A 17,040-nucleotide genomic window follows, 5' to 3' on the forward strand; every position below is an offset into this window, starting at 1 on the left:
CATGGATGAGGGGCTCAAACAGGGGCCTCCCAGCCAAGCCAGGCATGTGGAGGAAAGTGAGGGCTTCAGCAAGCTGTCGGGCCCCTGGCTGGTGACACAGGAACCCTGGACCCTGCCGGTGGGTCCAGAGCAGCGATCCTGGAGCACCATGGTCAGGACACCTCTGCACCAACAGCTTGGCTGCCGGCCACACCCCGGCCGAGGCGGCCTTCCCTCCCCCAGGCTTCCCTCACTCCAGACAGATTTCTTCCTGACTCGGGTGTCAACCTCCCCTGTCCAGAGCACCGACTTTGGAAAATGTAAAATTGTAAACTCTCTCTGCCTCTTCCAGGTGTAAATCTTCTTCCAGCCACTGGCCAGTTCCACAGCCCAGGAAATGTCCTTCTTCAGGCCTGGGAGCTGCCTTGGAAAATGAGGCATCGAGAAAGAAATGGCCCAGCCCCCCAAGCCCTGTGGAGGGTTAGGGGGCCTCTGAGGAGGGTTAGGGGGCTGGCCCCCTGCTGAGGCCTCCAGGGCTCTCCCACCTGCTCAGTGGCCCCTCAGGCTCCTCAGCCCTCCTGCCATGTGCTGCAGAGGAGCTGGGTGCTCTCCCTTACCGCATGGTCTTGAATAAAGCCTTTCTTGCTTGTTTAAAACCGTCTGATACAATTTTTGTCACTCCAATTACTTGTTCTCATAAGAGACTGTGCATTGGGGTGGTCATCCACACCCTGTGGGTGGAGACGGGGTCCTGAGGCCCACCTGCATCCATCACCAGGGTGTGCACAGAGAGAGTTTTGGGGTCACCAAAGAAGCATCCACTCGACACTAAGAAATAAAGGAAGGATGAAAAAAGCAACATCTACAAAATTTAAAAATAAAGGTAAATGAAATGGCACCTAAGAGTGTGATTAACATAAACGAGAATAACTGATGTGCACACATGCACGTGTCCGCCCTCCCAGGTAGAGACACCCCTAAATCACATCAGAACCTTCTACAGGGCCAGAGCGGTGACAGCAAGGGACACAGAGAATGGGGATGAAGGGAAAGGACAAAGAAACCCACCTGGAACAATGGGTGATCTTGGTGGAGACAGTATCCTGTCCGGTGGGGCAACTGGGGCAGTGACCCCTCCAGGTACCTAGGCAGAGAGTCACACAAGGGGCTGAGAACCCACAATATGAGAGGGTGGGTTCTCGGCTGAGCTCCAGGAGTGATTTGGGGATTAAGAGAATGGCCACATCAGGAACCCCACCCCTGAGGTCCCCTGGCCCCCACCATGCTGCATTCCTGGGTCATTCCAGGCCCTAGCTGCTGTTGCCACCCCTGCTGCTGCAGAAACCTGGGTCGCATTTAAACCCTGATATGGTTTGTCTGTTTCATCACCCAAGTCTTATCTTGAACTGTAGCTCCCACAATTCCCATGTGTTGTGGGAGGGACCTGGTGGGAGGTGATTGAATCATGCGGGCAGGTCTTTCCTGTACTGTTCTCATGATGGTCTCATGAGATCTCATGGCTTTCTAAGGAGGAGTTTCCCTGCACAAGCTCTCTTCTCTTGCCTGCCACCATGTGAGACGTGTCTTTCACCTTCTGCCAGGATTGTGAAGCCTCCCCAGTCAAGTGGAACTGTAAGTCCAATAAGCCTCTTTCTTTTGTAAATTGCCCAGTCTCGGGTGTGTCTTTCTCAGCGGCATGAAAATGGACTAATACAAACTCCCTCTGGCGAGGGCCAGTTGTGGCTGCTCAGCCGCTGTGGAAACCTGGGTTCACTGCCGCAGACTCAGTGGTGTTTCCAATTCCAGTTCTGGCCTGAGAGATGATTGATGGGCTTTTGATCATAGAGTTAGAAATACACACATTTGTATTAAGAAAGTAGCCAAGAAGCCATCACTGTGCGCCCCATAAAAAGTAAATGCTAATTTTTTTGTGAGAGAACTGAAATCTCCGATGTGGTGTTTGGAACATGGAGCCACTTGATAGGAAGGCAAGGAAGGCCCCAAAATGCAGCCCTGATGGAAGTTCAAACATCCTGGTAGGCAACAGAGCAACAGAAATAGAAAAGGAGAAAAATAACAGAAAACCAAATGAGGAGCCATGGAGAAAGAAACCCAGGATGGAGCAGGTGAGGCTGTTACCTAAGGACGGAGCAGGTGAGGCTGTTACCTAAGGACGGAGCAGGTGCGGCTGTTACCTAAGGATGGAGCAGGTGCGGCTGTTACCTAAGGATGGAGCAGGTGCGGCTGTTACCTAAGGATGGAGCAGGTGCGGCTGTTACCTAAGGATGGAGCAGGTGCGGCTGTTACCTAAGGATGGAGCAGGTGTGGCTGTTACCTAAGGATGGAGCAGGTGTGGCTGTTACCTAAGGATGGAGCAGGTAGTGGCTGTTACCTAAGGATGGAGCAGGTAGTGGCTGTTACCTAAGGATGGAGCAGGTAGTGGCTGTTACCTAAGGATGGAGCAGGTGTGGCTGTTACCCATGAACTAAATGCAGCTCCACATCAGAGAAGAGAACACAGTGAATACAGCAGTGCTTGAATTGACATACTTCACATTTAGAAACATACCTTCTATAGTCACAATTTCATTTGCCAAATTAGACACACTTTGCTGACACTTGTGTAGGTTTTATTGCTTTGGATGAAGGCAATCTATCATAGCATAATCGGTTTTGCCCTCCCATGGAGCTTCTCAGGACACTGTTTAATCAGACTTCCTTAAAGCTCCCCTAAAAGAGGTCTCCTCCCTCCCCGATACTGACATCTGAGAAACCCAAGCTGCTCACACAAATTCAAGATATTCATCACCTTTCCCAAATTTATGGCTCTGGCTCCTTTCACACCCTGACATGGGGCATTTTGGTCGGCAATGCCCTCCCAACCCCAGTGCCGCCTCTGATCAAATTCCACCTGGTTCCTTGGCTTTCCTTTCCCATAAATATCATCAAAACACTCAGCTTGCCTCCTGATGGAGAGAGTGATTTTATGCAAATTTCCTTACTCATCATTAATTTTAAAGACCAACATTCATCAAGGAAGAAAAACTGTTTCTAAAAGGCACACACATCTTATATAAAACATTGCTTAATACAAGAAGATCTGATTTTGTGGGAACCATTGCTTTGAAGTGGTTTCTATATCCAGTAATTTGATGCTATTCTGTGGGACTTTAAGACAGAGAGCCTCTGCTAGCAGAACTGGGGCGGGCACACAGGGAACTGGAGTGGGCCTGTAGGAAACTGGGGTGGGCACACAGGGAACTGGGGTGGGCATGCAGGTTCAGAGCTGCCCACGTTTGTTCTCAGCTTGCACATCCCAGAATGCATTTTCACATCATGCTGTAACAATTACAGACGTCCTTCACAAGGCAAGGGCTGATAAACGTGCAATTCCGGGGAATCTGAAATGAACATCTGGAAAGGAGAAGGCAGCCTGGCCAAATGAATGTGCTCATCAGACACACTCGCCAAGGTCTCCCTCATCTGGCAACCTTGTTCCTCCTAGAAGCAGGGGCCCCTGAGAGCCGCCAGAAGTTGGGGAGGGGCCTCCATAGACATCTGGCTGAGGCTTCACTCTGAGCCTCCTTAGCCATCAGCGAAGGGGAGTGGGGATGCAGTGAGCCTGGACCTTCCTGCAGGATGCAGCACTGGGGGGTGCGGGGTCACCTGTGGCTCCCCAAGCCCAGCTGTGGAAACCTGAGTTCATCCCTAACAGGAGCTGGGCTTCCCTTGGGATCTTCTTTCCTGACACACACTCCATGTCAAGGGGTCGCTAACACAGGACTGGCTTGGTGTCAGAAATAGCTGCAACCTTTTTTCCACCCCTTGAATATGCAAAATCAGGTAGACAGTCATCTGAACTCTCCACACCCAGCGTCACCTCCACACAGACCCCACAGGGGCCCTCAGTCCAGCCTTGTGGACAAGTCCCCAGGCTGTTATGGTGTTAGAGGCAAAATTACAACAAATCTAGTTTAAAGACTGAATTGGCTTCTATTTGTGATTCTAGACTTGGGAACACCTGGCCTTGGAAGCAGGATGGGTGCAGTGAACTGAGCGATGGTGTCCCATGAACTGAGCGGGGGTGTCCTGTTAACTGAGCAATGGTGTTTCGTGAACTGAGTGGGGGTGTCCTGCGAACTGAGCGGGGTTGTCCTGTGAACTGGGTGGGGGTGTCCTGTGAACTGGGTGGGGTGTCCTGTGAACTGAGCGGGGTTGTCCTGTGAACTGGGTGGGGTGTCCTGTGAACCGGGTGGGGTGTCCTGTGAACTGAGTGGGGGTGTCCTGCGAGCTGAGCGATGGTGTCCCGTGAACTGAGCGGGAGTGTCCCATGAACTGAGCAATGGTGTTTCATGAACTGAGTGGGGGTGTCCCATGAACTGAGGGGGGTGTCCTGTGAACTGAGCGGGGGTGTCCTGTGAACTGAGCGGGGTGTCCCATGAACTGAGCGGGGGTGTCCTGTGAACTGAGCGGGGTTGTCCTGTGAACTGGGTGGGGTGTCCCGTGAACTGAGCGATGGTGTTTTGTGAACTGAGTGGGGGTGTCCCATGAACTGAGGGGGGTGTCCTGTGAACTGAGCGGGGGTGTCCTGTGAACTGAGCGGGGTGTCCCATGAACTGAGCGGGGGTGTCCTGTGAACTGAGCGGGGTTGTCCTGTGAACTGGGTGGGGTGTCCCGTGAACTGAGCGATGGTGTCCCGTGAACTGAGGCTCTGCAGATAGAAGAGCCTCTGGAGAGCAGGAATGAAACACAGAAGGCAGGTGGGTCGTTTCCAGGCTACTTTCCTTCAAGGGTTAAAAAATAGAGGGCTTCTGTGTTAGGTGGACTCAGGCTGATTTCAATGGCCTGAGATTTTTTGAAAACTGCCCATTTCCAGCGTCAGTTTGGTGATGTGGGCCTTAGCACAGGGGACTCCATTCTGGCTTGGTGGGTTCTGCTGGGCCTAGACCAGGACACTATTCAAAAGCTGGTCCAAAGTTGTTAACCAATTTTGTTTAATAACCGCATTATTGCATACTATGGAGATTAATTTGGTATTAATTTGCAGTAGTTTGCTTTAAGATAAGATTTTTAATTACATTCTCCAGAACAACCACTGAGCAAGTAAATTAAAAAGGAGTAAAAGAAACATCAAAATAATTAAAATTGTATCAATGAAATATCTATTTAACATAAAAGTAGGCAGTAAAAGAAGAGTAAAGAAACAAAACAGATACAAGCCATAGAGAAAACAACTGGTAAAACAGTGGACGCAAATCCCACCTTTTCAGTGATCACATTCAGTGGAATCGTGGCCGGAAAGCAAAGGGCGGCAGAACAAGAAGCAGCGCAGCCCAGAGATGGGCTTCCCACAGCAGAGACGCCGGGGGGCGATGGGCTTCCCACAGCAGAGACGCCGGGGGGTGATGGGCTTCCCACAGCAGAGACGCCGGGGGGCGATGGGCTTCCCACAGCAGAGACGCCGGGGGGCGATGGGCTTCCCACAGTAGAGACGCCGGGGGGCGATGGGCTTCCCACAGCAGAGACGCCGGGGGGCGATGGGCTTCCCACAGTAGAGACGCCGGGGGGCGATGGGCTTCCCACAGCAGAGACGCCGGGGGGCGATGGGCTTCCCACAGCAGAGACGCCGGGGGGAGATGGGCTTCCCACAGCAGAGACGCCGGGGGGAGATGGGCTTCCCACAGCAGAGAGAGACGCCGGGGGGAGATGGGCTTCCCACAGCAGAGAGAGACGCCGGGGGGCGATGGGCTTCCCACAGCAGAGACGCCGGGGGGCGATGGGCTTCCCACAGTAGAGAGAGACGCCGGGGGGAGATGGGCTTCCCACAGCAGAGAGAGACGCCGGGGGGAGATGGGCTTCCCACAGCAGAGACGCCGGGGGGCGATGGGCTTCCCACAGCAGAGAGAGACGCCGGGGGGAGATGGGCTTCCCACAGCAGAGAGAGACGCCGGGGGGAGATGGGCTTCCCACAGCAGAGACGCCGGGGGGAGATGGGCTTCCCACAGTAGAGAGAGACGCCGGGGGGAGATGGGCTTCCCACAGCAGAGAGAGACGCCGGGGGGCGATGGGCTTCCCACAGCAGAGACGCCGGGGGGCGATGGGCTTCCCACAGTAGAGAGAGACGCCGGGGGGAGATGGGCTTCCCACAGCAGAGACGCCGGGGGGAGATGGGCTTCCCACAGCAGAGAGAGACGCCGGGGGGCGATGGGCTTCCCACAGCAGAGACGCCGGGGGGCGATGGGCTTCCCACAGTAGAGAGAGACGCCGGGGGGAGATGGGCTTCCCACAGCAGAGAGAGACGCCGGGGGGAGATGGGCTTCCCACAGCAGAGACGCCGGGGGGCGATGGGCTTCCCACAGTAGAGACAGACGCCGGGGGGCGATGGGCTTCCCACAGTAGAGAGAGACGCCGGGGGGAGATGGGCTTCCCACAGTAGAGACGCCGGGGGGAGATGGGCTTCCCACAGCAGAGACGCCGGGGGGAGATGGGCTTCCCACAGCAGAGAGAGACGCCGGGGGGAGATGGGCTTCCCACAGCAGAGAGAGACGCCGGGGGGCGATGGGCTTCCCACAGCAGAGACGCCGGGGGGCGATGGGCTTCCCACAGTAGAGAGAGACGCCGGGGGGAGATGGGCTTCCCACAGCAGAGAGAGACGCCGGGGGGAGATGGGCTTCCCACAGCAGAGACGCCGGGGGGCGATGGGCTTCCCACAGCAGAGACGCCGGGGGGCGATGGGCTTCCCACAGCAGAGACGCCGGGGGGCGATGGGCTTCCCACAGCAGAGACGCCGGGGGGCGATGGGCTTCCCACAGCAGAGACGCCGGGGGGCGATGGGCTTCCCACAGCAGAGACGCCGGGGGGCGATGGGCTTCCCACAGCAGAGACGCCGGGGGGCGATGGGCTTCCCACAGCAGAGACGCCGGGGGGCGATGGGCTTCCCACAGTAGAGACAGACGCCGGGGGGCGATGGGCTTCCCACAGTAGAGACAGACGCCGGGGGGCGATGGGCTTCCCACAGTAGAGACGCCGGGGGGCGATGGGCTTCCCACAGCAGAGAGAGACGCCGGGGGGAGATGGGCTTCCCACAGCAGAGACGCCGGGGGGAGATGGGCTTCCCACAGCAGAGAGAGACGCCGGGGGGAGATGGGCTTCCCACAGCAGAGACGCCGGGGGGAGATGGGCTTCCCACAGCAGAGACGCCGGGGGGTGATGGGCTTCCCACAGCAGAGACGCCGGGGGGAGATGGGCTTCCCACAGCAGAGAGAGACGCCGGGGGGTGATGGGCTTCCCACAGCAGAGACGCCGGGGGGCGATGGGCTTCCCACAGCAGAGACGCCGGGGGGCGATGGGCTTCCCACAGCAGAGACGCCGGGGGGCGATGGGCTTCCCACAGCAGAGACGCCGGGGGGCGATGGGCTTCCCACAGCAGAGACGCCGGGGGGAGATGGGCTTCCCACAGCAGAGAGAGACGCCGGGGGGAGATGGGCTTCCCACAGCAGAGAGAGACGCCGGGGGGCGATGGGCTTCCCACAGCAGAGACGCCGGGGGGCGATCGGCTTCCCACAGCAGAGACGCCGGGGGGCGATGGGCTTCCCACAGCAGAGACGCCGGGGGGAGATGGGCTTCCCACAGCAGAGAGAGACGCCGGGGGGAGATGGGCTTCCCACAGCAGAGAGAGACGCCGGGGGGCGATGGGCTTCCCACAGCAGAGACGCCGGGGGGAGATGGGCTTCCCACAGCAGAGACGCCGGGGGGAGATGGGCTTCCCACAGCAGAGACGCCGGGGGGTGATGGGCTTCCCACAGCAGAGACGCCGGGGGGAGATGGGCTTCCCACAGCAGAGACGCCGGGGGGCGATGGGCTTCCCACAGCAGAGACGCCGGGGGGAGATGGGCTTCCCACAGCAGAGAGAGACGCCGGGGGGAGATGGGCTTCCCACAGCAGAGACGCCGGGGGGAGATGGGCTTCCCACAGCAGAGACGCCGGGGGGTGATGGGCTTCCCACAGCAGAGACGCCGGGGGGAGATGGGCTTCCCACAGCAGAGAGAGACGCCGGGGGGTGATGGGCTTCCCACAGCAGAGACGCCGGGGGGCGATGGGCTTCCCACAGCAGAGACGCCGGGGGGCGATGGGCTTCCCACAGCAGAGACGCCGGGGGGCGATGGGCTTCCCACAGCAGAGACGCCGGGGGGCGATGGGCTTCCCACAGCAGAGACGCCGGGGGGAGATGGGCTTCCCACAGCAGAGAGAGACGCCGGGGGGAGATGGGCTTCCCACAGCAGAGAGAGACGCCGGGGGGCGATGGGCTTCCCACAGCAGAGACGCCGGGGGGCGATCGGCTTCCCACAGCAGAGACGCCGGGGGGCGATGGGCTTCCCACAGCAGAGACGCCGGGGGGAGATGGGCTTCCCACAGCAGAGACAGACGCCGGGGGGCGATGGGCTTCCCACAGTAGAGACGCCGGGGGGAGATGGGCTTCCCACAGCAGAGACGCCGGGGGGCGATGGGCTTCCCACAGCAGAGACGCCGGGGGGAGATGGGCTTCCCACAGCAGAGAGAGACGCCGGGGGGAGATGGGCTTCCCACAGCAGAGACGCCGGGGGGCGATGGGCTTCCCACAGCAGAGAGAGACGCCGGGGGGAGATGGGCTTCCCACAGCAGAGACGCCGGGGGGAGATGGGCTTCCCACAGCAGAGACGCGTCAGAGTCCAACCGGGAAAGGTGGAAAAAGACGAACCGTGTAAACAATAATCAAAAGGGACATCGGGTGGCTGAATGCAGACAAAATAGACTTTAAGCCAAAAGTCGTTGTTTGAGACACCAAAAGGACATTTTATAAAAACAAAAAGGTCTATCTCTACCAAGACGTAACAAATATGGACACATATCACCCAACACCAGAGCCCAAAATATGCAAAGCAAAAACGGATAGAATTAAAGGGAGAAATATATGGACGCTCATCACCTAACACCGGAGCCCCAAAATACACAAAGTAAAAACGGACAGAATTAAAGGGAGAAATATATGGACACACATCACCTAACACCAGAGCCCCAAAATACACAACGTGAAAAACGACAGAATTAAAGGGAGAAATAGACAATCTGACAGCGAACGTTGGTGACTTCACTGGTCCCACCTTGAATGAGTGATGGAGCCACTAGGTAGAAGATCAACAGACAGGAATGAACCCCGTGAACCAACCAGTGGATCCAGCATATGCGCCTCTGCCAAACGGTCCACGCACAGCCGCAGCCACGTTCCTCTCGAGAGGAGAGCGAGACATTCTCCAGGGTGGACCACACACCAGAGCCTGGAAGAAGCCTCAGGAAATGGAGAAGGGCTGAGATGCGAAAGTTATCCTCCCTGAACAAAACGGAATGATAGGAGGAATCAATACCCGGAAGGAACTTGGGAAATTCAAAAACAGGTGAAACAATGCAAATAACCAAAGAATTCAAGAACACAATTTAATAAAATTATAAAATAACTGAATACTAATTAAAAGGCAAACACAAGATACTAAAATTTATGGGAAATAGTACTTAGGAGAAAATTTAAAGGTAAAAATGCCTGTATTTAAAAAGAAATATTTCAAGTCAATAACGTAATCTTCAATCTTAAGAAATGAGAAGAATAAACACAACTCATGTGCAGCAGACACAAGGAAGGAAATAAAGATACGATGGGGGTAAATTAAATAGAGAATTAAACAACAGTAGCAACAATTCTTGAAACCAAAAGTTAGTTTTTGAAAACCTCAGCAAATTTAACAAACCTTTAGATAGGCTGACCGAGGAATAATAAAGATTAAAATTACTAAAATCAGCAATGAAATAAAGGGCATTACTACTGACCTTAGGAAATGAGAAGGATTATAAGCAAATATAATAAATAATTTTATGCTAAAAATTAGATAAACTAAAAGAAGTTGACAAATTTCTGGAAAATCTCCAAAAGAAATAGAAAATCTAAATAGAGCAATAACAGTAAAGAGATTGGATTAGTAATCAATAAACTTTCCACAAAGAAAAGGCCAGCCCCAGATAGCTTCATGCATGAATTCTACTAAATATTTAAAGAAGAATTAATACCAGTCACTCAAAACATGTCAAAAGGCCAAAACCAAAACAGAAGAAGAGAGAATATTCTCAACTCATTCATTCCATAGTCCCAGGATTACCCTGGTACCAAAACTGCACAGAGAACTCACAAGATAATAATCGATATCCCTTATGAATAGAGATACAAATATTGGCAAAAATATTAGCAAATTGAATCCAGCAATATATAAGAAGGAATTATACACCATGAATGACTGGGATTAACTTCAGGAATGCACAGTTGATTTAACATAAGGAAACAAATGAAAGCAATACACTGTATTAAAAGAATTTTAAAAACCATAATAATCTCAAAAGATGCAAAAAATTCATCTGACAAAATCCAACATCTTTTTAAGAATAAAAGATGAATGAGCTAAACATAGAAGGAAACTTCCTCAATCTGATAAAATCCTTCTAAGAAAAGCCCACAGCACACTTAAATTTGAAAGACCAAATGCTTTCCTCTTAAGATCAGGAACAGTACAAGGACGTTCACACTCTCAACTTCTATTGAACATTGTCATCGATGTTCCTGTGAGGCAATCAGGCAAGGCAATGAAATGCAAGTCATCCGGATTGGAAGAAGGAAGTCAAACTCCTGCGATAGTTTGCTGAGAATGATGGTTTCCAGCTTCATCCATGTCCCTGCAAAGGACATGAACTCATCATTTTTTATGGCTGCATAGTATTCCATGGTGTATATGTGCCACATTTTCTTAATCCAGTCTATCATTGTTGGATGTTTGGGTTGGTTCCAAGTCTTTGCTATTGTGAATAGTGTCACAATAAACATACGTGTGCATGTGTCTTTATAGCATTAGGAGATATACCTAATGCTAAACGATGAGTTAATGGGTGCAGCACACCAACATGGCACATGTATACATATGTAACAAACCTGCACATTGTGCACATGTACCCTAAAACTTAAAGTATAATTAAAAAAAAAAAGAAGTCAAACTCTATTATGGATGACATGAACTTGTATATGGAAATCTCTAGAAACATACACACACAATTTTAATGAATAAATGACTTCAGAAATGTTGCTGGGTACATGAACAATATACAAAAATCAATTGTAGACCTATATGATGGCAATAAAAAATTCAAAAATCAAATTAAAACAATTTCATTTACAATAGCATCGATGAATCAAATAGGAAGAAATACAACAAAAAAGTTATGACTTGTTACTGTAAACTACAAAACACTGTTTAAAAAATTAGATACATAGAATGATATTTTATGCTTATGGATTGGAAAACTTAACACTGTTAAGGTCAAATTGATCTGCAGATTCAACAAAATCCCTTTCAAAAATTTCAACTCAGCTGCTTTACTTCTAGAAATTGACTAGTTAATCCTAAAATTCATATGGAAATATAAGGAACTACAAACATCAAAAACAATCTTAAAGAAAATTTTAAACAAAGTTGTTGGATTCATGCTTCATGATTTCAAAGTGGCACGGCCAAGCTACAGTAGTAAAAACAGTATGACAGAGGCATAAAGATAGATACATACATCAATGAAATTGAACTGAAAGTCTAGAAATAAGCCCTTATATTTATGGCCAATTGATTTTTGACAAGTGTGCCAATTGAATTCAAGGAGGAAAGAATGGTCGTTACAACAAATGGTACTAGGACAACTGGATATCCACCTGCAAAAGAATGTAATTTGATTTCTACTTCACACCATATACAATTTTAATTCAAAATGAATCATAGGTCTAAAAGTAAGGTTAAAACTATAAAACTTTTAGCAGAAAACATAGGAGTACATTCTGTGTGACCTTGGATTTGGCGATGATTTATTAGAACTGACACCAAAAGCACAAGCAACAAAAGACACATCAGATAATTTGGACTTTATCACAATTTTGTAAATATTCAAAATAAATTTAAAGATTATTTTGCAGTTTCAAAAGACACCCTCAAGTATGTGTAAAGACAACACACGGAATGGGAGAAAATATTTGCAAATCACAAATCTGATAAAGCACTGGTATAAAAATATATAAAGAATGCTAATAACCAGTGATAAAAAGAAATACAAGCAAATTAAATGAACAAAAACTAGATAGTTCTCCTAAAAAGATATACAGATGACCCATAAGCCTTTGAAAATGCTCAAAATTATTAATTAGGAAAATGCAAATTAAACCACAATAAAACATCACTTCACAACAACTACATTGACACGAGAGAGAGAGAGAGAGAGAGAGAGAGAGAGAGAGAGAAAGAGGTGAAAATATCAGAAGCTTCAATCATTGCTAATGGAATTGGAAAATGCAGCCACTTTGGAAAACAGTTTGGCAGATCCTCAGAACTGCAACAGAGTTACCATATAATTCAGCTATTTCATTCCTGAATGTATACTCAGGAGAACTGTGGTAATATTCATACACAAAAGCTGGTACACAAATGTTCATAGCAACATTTGGTGTTGATCATAATACCAAAAAAAGGAAACACATCAAATGTTCAACAACTGATAAATGGAGAACCAAAATGTGGTATATTCATACGACAGATTATTATCAGCAATAAAAATAAATGAAAAAATGTTGTAAAGTAGTTGCACCATCAAAACATCACTTTAAATGAAATAAACCAAAGATTCGATTTACATGAAATGTTAAGATTCCATTTGCATGAAATGTCTATAATCAGCAAATCCACAGAGGCACAAAGTAGATTTGTGGTCGCCAGAGCTTGGGGGAGAGGGAGGAAGGGGAATGACTGCTATTGAGTCCAAGGTTCATTTTAGGATGATTTAAATGTTGTAAAATTATATAGCAGTGATGGTTGGACATCTCTATGAATACACTAAAAATGTTGAAGTGTATACTTGAAAGTGATGACGATCGTGGTCTGTGAATTACATCTTAACAAGCCTATAATTTAACAGAAATTTGCAGGTAGTCACTATTATTGGAATCATAACATAGAGAAGAACAATGAATAAGCTTCAAGAAACTGTGTTATGAATATGAATCTGGAACAAAGAATGAACGACGAGAACACATGGACACAGGAAGGGGAACATCACACACCAGGGCCTGTTGTGGGGTGAGGGGAGCGGAGAGGGATAGCATTAGGAGATATACCTAATGCTAAATGACGAGTTAATGGGTGCAGCATACCAGCATGGCACATGTATACATATGTAATAAACCTGCACGTCGTGCACATGTACCCTAAAACTTAAAGTATAATCATAATAAAATTTTAAAAAAAAGAATGAAATACAGAGCCTGCAGCCTGAGTTCTAAGCTCCATTATATTTTGGCAGCCAATGACATACTGAACATCCAGTGGTGATTCTCCACCGTGTCTCTTCTGGACTCAAGGGTAGCCAATGACATACTGAACATCCAGTGGTGATTCTCCACCGTGTCTCTTCTGGACTCAAGGGTAGCCAATGACATACTGAACATCCAGTGGTGATTCTCCACCGTGTCTCTTCTGGACTCAAGGGTAGCCAATGACAGATACTGAACACTGGGTGGTGATTCTCCACTGTGTCTCTTCTGGACTCAAGGGCAGCCAATGACAGATACTGAACATCGGGTGGCAATTCTCTGCCGTGTCTCTTTTGGACGCAAGGGTGTGATGGGGATTTGCCGGGAACTTGTGCTTCCTCCATGGGTTAATGAGGGGCTAGTCATTTACAGACTGGTTGGGGGCAGTGCCTGACACTCAGGGGCCTGGGGCAGTAGGGAGGGTCAGATTTTGACATTTTAGGGAGTTTGGTATTGACTTGAGGTGAGAGAGGTTGCCGAGGACTGCGATGGTCGCTCTTGTATTTGAACAAAATGACTGCTGCCAAGGTATAGGACTGATGGAGGGAGACCCTCAGTGTGGACAGCACTGCCCCAGACGCCTTGCAGCATCACAGATGGGCACTGCTGCAGTTGCAAGGGGGTACCCACCACTGGCAGGAGCAGGAGAGGGCAAAGCAGGCAGCATCCAGGGCTCTCGTGACCAGGAGACAAGGAGAATGGAAAGGTGGTCACTGGGATTCTCGCCTGGGTGACTCCAAAACTGGGGGCGTGGTTAACTAAGATCTGGAATCAGAGGGAAGAACCACATTTAAACATAAATGATCTTTTTAAATACAAGGATGATGATGATGATAGTGTGTGTCTGTTTTGATGCCTGTCACATTAAAATCTGGGGGTCTGTGAGCCATGAAGTTGACAATTTCCAATAAGCATAAAGTGTGTTTCCTTAGCTGAGAAAATTATTTACAATAAAGGGAATGCTAATGTATGTTTCATTGCTATGTGCAAGGAAGCTGAAGTTACTGATACATAATTTCTCCCAAGGAGAATTGTGGCTTCAGTGGAGCCGAGAGATGTATCCTTGGGAAACCAGCATATTTAGATACAGCTTAAGAAACAAGTGCACCTGAAAACACAACCTAAGCCCATTTGGAGACATGAGCAGCCTTTGACTATTTGGAGGCCCAAATAGACCTCCAGCAGCAGGGATGGGATGGGGCCCTCTGTGGAGCTTCGAGGGACAGATATGGGCCACAGAGTGTAGATGGCTCTGTGAAGACAGGAGGTGTTTGGAGAAAATAAAGGACAAAGTGGACAGAGGGACGGAGACACAGAGAGACAGATATACAGACAGACAAGATAGAAGGACAGGGGACAGAAGGAGAGGGGACAGGGGACAGAGGGGCTGGTTCTTCCCCCAACTTTTTGTTCCCTCTTCTTCTTTTGCAATGAGCTAAGCCATCCTCTTAAACTATAAAATAGTTGTCACGCATCCTGCAAAACTTTTGTTCCTTAAGTTATGTTAGGGTGTAATTTTCTCACATCTCAGTCTTTCCAAAGAATATTTACTCTCCTTAGAAATTAATTACAAGTCCTTTTTATAGAGACTACTCCCTAGTTGAAAAAGTATTGCTGAAAAATTGTATGCTGTCATTGACTTATGACTGATCAATTGATGTCATTTGACAATTATAATTCATACCGTATTGCCACTTACAGCTAAGTGTAGTTATTTACTTAGCACTAAATTGTTTTGAAGGTTACTTAGAGCAGTACCAATTTATTGTATGGGATGGTATAATGGCATTCGATGGCATAAAATACTACATGCCTTTATCATCCTTGTTATATTTTATTACAACACTTAATTTTCCATTGAAATATGTATGACAGCAATTTTGCTGCATAAAAGAGAATTTTGTATTTTAAAAGTATGACTTTCCCTTGAGAGATAACGTAATGCCTTTGAACGCGGCAGGAGCCCTGCACGATGGCTGTACATGTGGAGGCAGCGGGTGAAGCCTCAATCCTGTCACCTGCTCCGTAAACAAGCACTCGATGGGCTGGAGCACACATGAAGCTTCTCTGCAAACTTTGGCTTCCCACTCGGATTTTCAGCAGCACACGGCCATTGTTAATGAGATGCTAAATGTTCTACCCTCAGAGCTGCGCCCCTCGATGACAGAGAAGGAATAGAAAGTAAGGTTTGATTGAATGGCATTTAGTTATCCGTGCTCGCCATGTTTAAACACCTCAGGCAGGGGTGGAGGGGGCTCCCTCTTCCTTTTTACACTTTGACTTTTTGGCTTGGACACTTGATGTGGCTCTGTGACAGTCCTGAGTGGCTTCATTCCTGGTGACTGCCTGTGGACGTGCTCCTGCCAGGCTCACCTCAGAGGAAGCAGAGGTCGCTGAGGTGTGCAGTCACTAGAGCTGTGGATGACTTCAGCCCCAGGGCCCAGAGTACATGTTTACCAAAATGTGGAGGCAACATGCATGGCCCTGAACACCAACTGAGAGTAAGACGGAGACCAAGAGCAACCAGCAGGAGTTTGACCTCTGGATCGAGCCATGCCTGAAGCCTCCCCTTTTTGAACTGTCCAGTTAATGAGAGTTCATTTTGTCCCTTTTTTGCATAAGTGCGTTTTGGCTGATTTCCCTCACTCGTAACCAAAGCTTTTTGATGCAGAGATGGTACTGGATGTGGGTCTGTTCACATCACAAGCTTCAAAGGGGCAATGAGCAGAGTTAAGTGTCTCCTGGCTGGAGAGGGTTGAAGCTTTGTCATGAGGTAGGAAGACTCCTGCCAGACCTCAACCTGGCAGGTGATAGCCCGTGGGGATCCCGACAGCTATGCATTCCCAGAGAAAGGGCAGCTCAGGGGAGTTTGTGGTTTGGAGAGAAATGGTGCGTCCAGCTGATGTCAGAGGAGACAAGGACGAGCTCCAGCCCCAGTTAGGTTCCGGGAGTGCACAGCCCACACTCCTGGGTGTGAGCAGGACGGGAGCGTGGAGCCAGGGGTCCTTCCAGTCCATGACAAGGAGGCTGGGCTTGCTCTGAACAGAGCCAGAGGCCAGACTGGCTTGAATGGGGGAAGACGAGCAGCGGCCGGAGAAGTGTGGGGGTTGGGCGGGGTCAGAGGGCTTCCGAAGGGCTGACCGCATCTCTTAGAAAACAAGCGGGAACAACGCGGGACCCACTAGGAGCAGGTGTTTGTCCCGGCCTTGGAAGCGGTGCTGGGACCCTTACTCAGGTCAGCAGGCCCGGGAGGCCATGGCCTCCACGGCTCCTGACTCAGAGCTGGACGAGGTTCTACGGTTCCAGGGTAGGATCGGTCCCTCCCACCATTTGTGCAGAGCCAGGGGCCTGCGAGACCCAGAAGAAAGCTGTGCCCTTGCTCCTGGCGGCTTGTCCCAAGTGGGCGGCTCTGGGCCTGGTCGCCCAAGGGCTTTGCGGCTGACATCCTTCTCTCCATGGCGCCCTGGGACCTGCCCTGCTCAGCACCATTCCCTAGGTAACGGGGGGACCTGGGGTGTGCTGCCAGGAGCAGGCGGAGGAGCAAGCCCCCCTCTTCCCAGGCTCCACCCTTTAGGCCCTGACTGGGAATGGTGCTCCCCGGTGTGGCCGTTGTCTCCTCAGCCTGGGGAGCAGGCCCTCTCTCCG

Source organism: Gorilla gorilla, chromosome 11 (genome assembly GCF_029281585.2).
Source record: "Gorilla gorilla gorilla isolate KB3781 chromosome 11, NHGRI_mGorGor1-v2.1_pri, whole genome shotgun sequence".
NCBI classification, from domain to species: domain Eukaryota; kingdom Metazoa; phylum Chordata; class Mammalia; order Primates; family Hominidae; genus Gorilla; species Gorilla gorilla.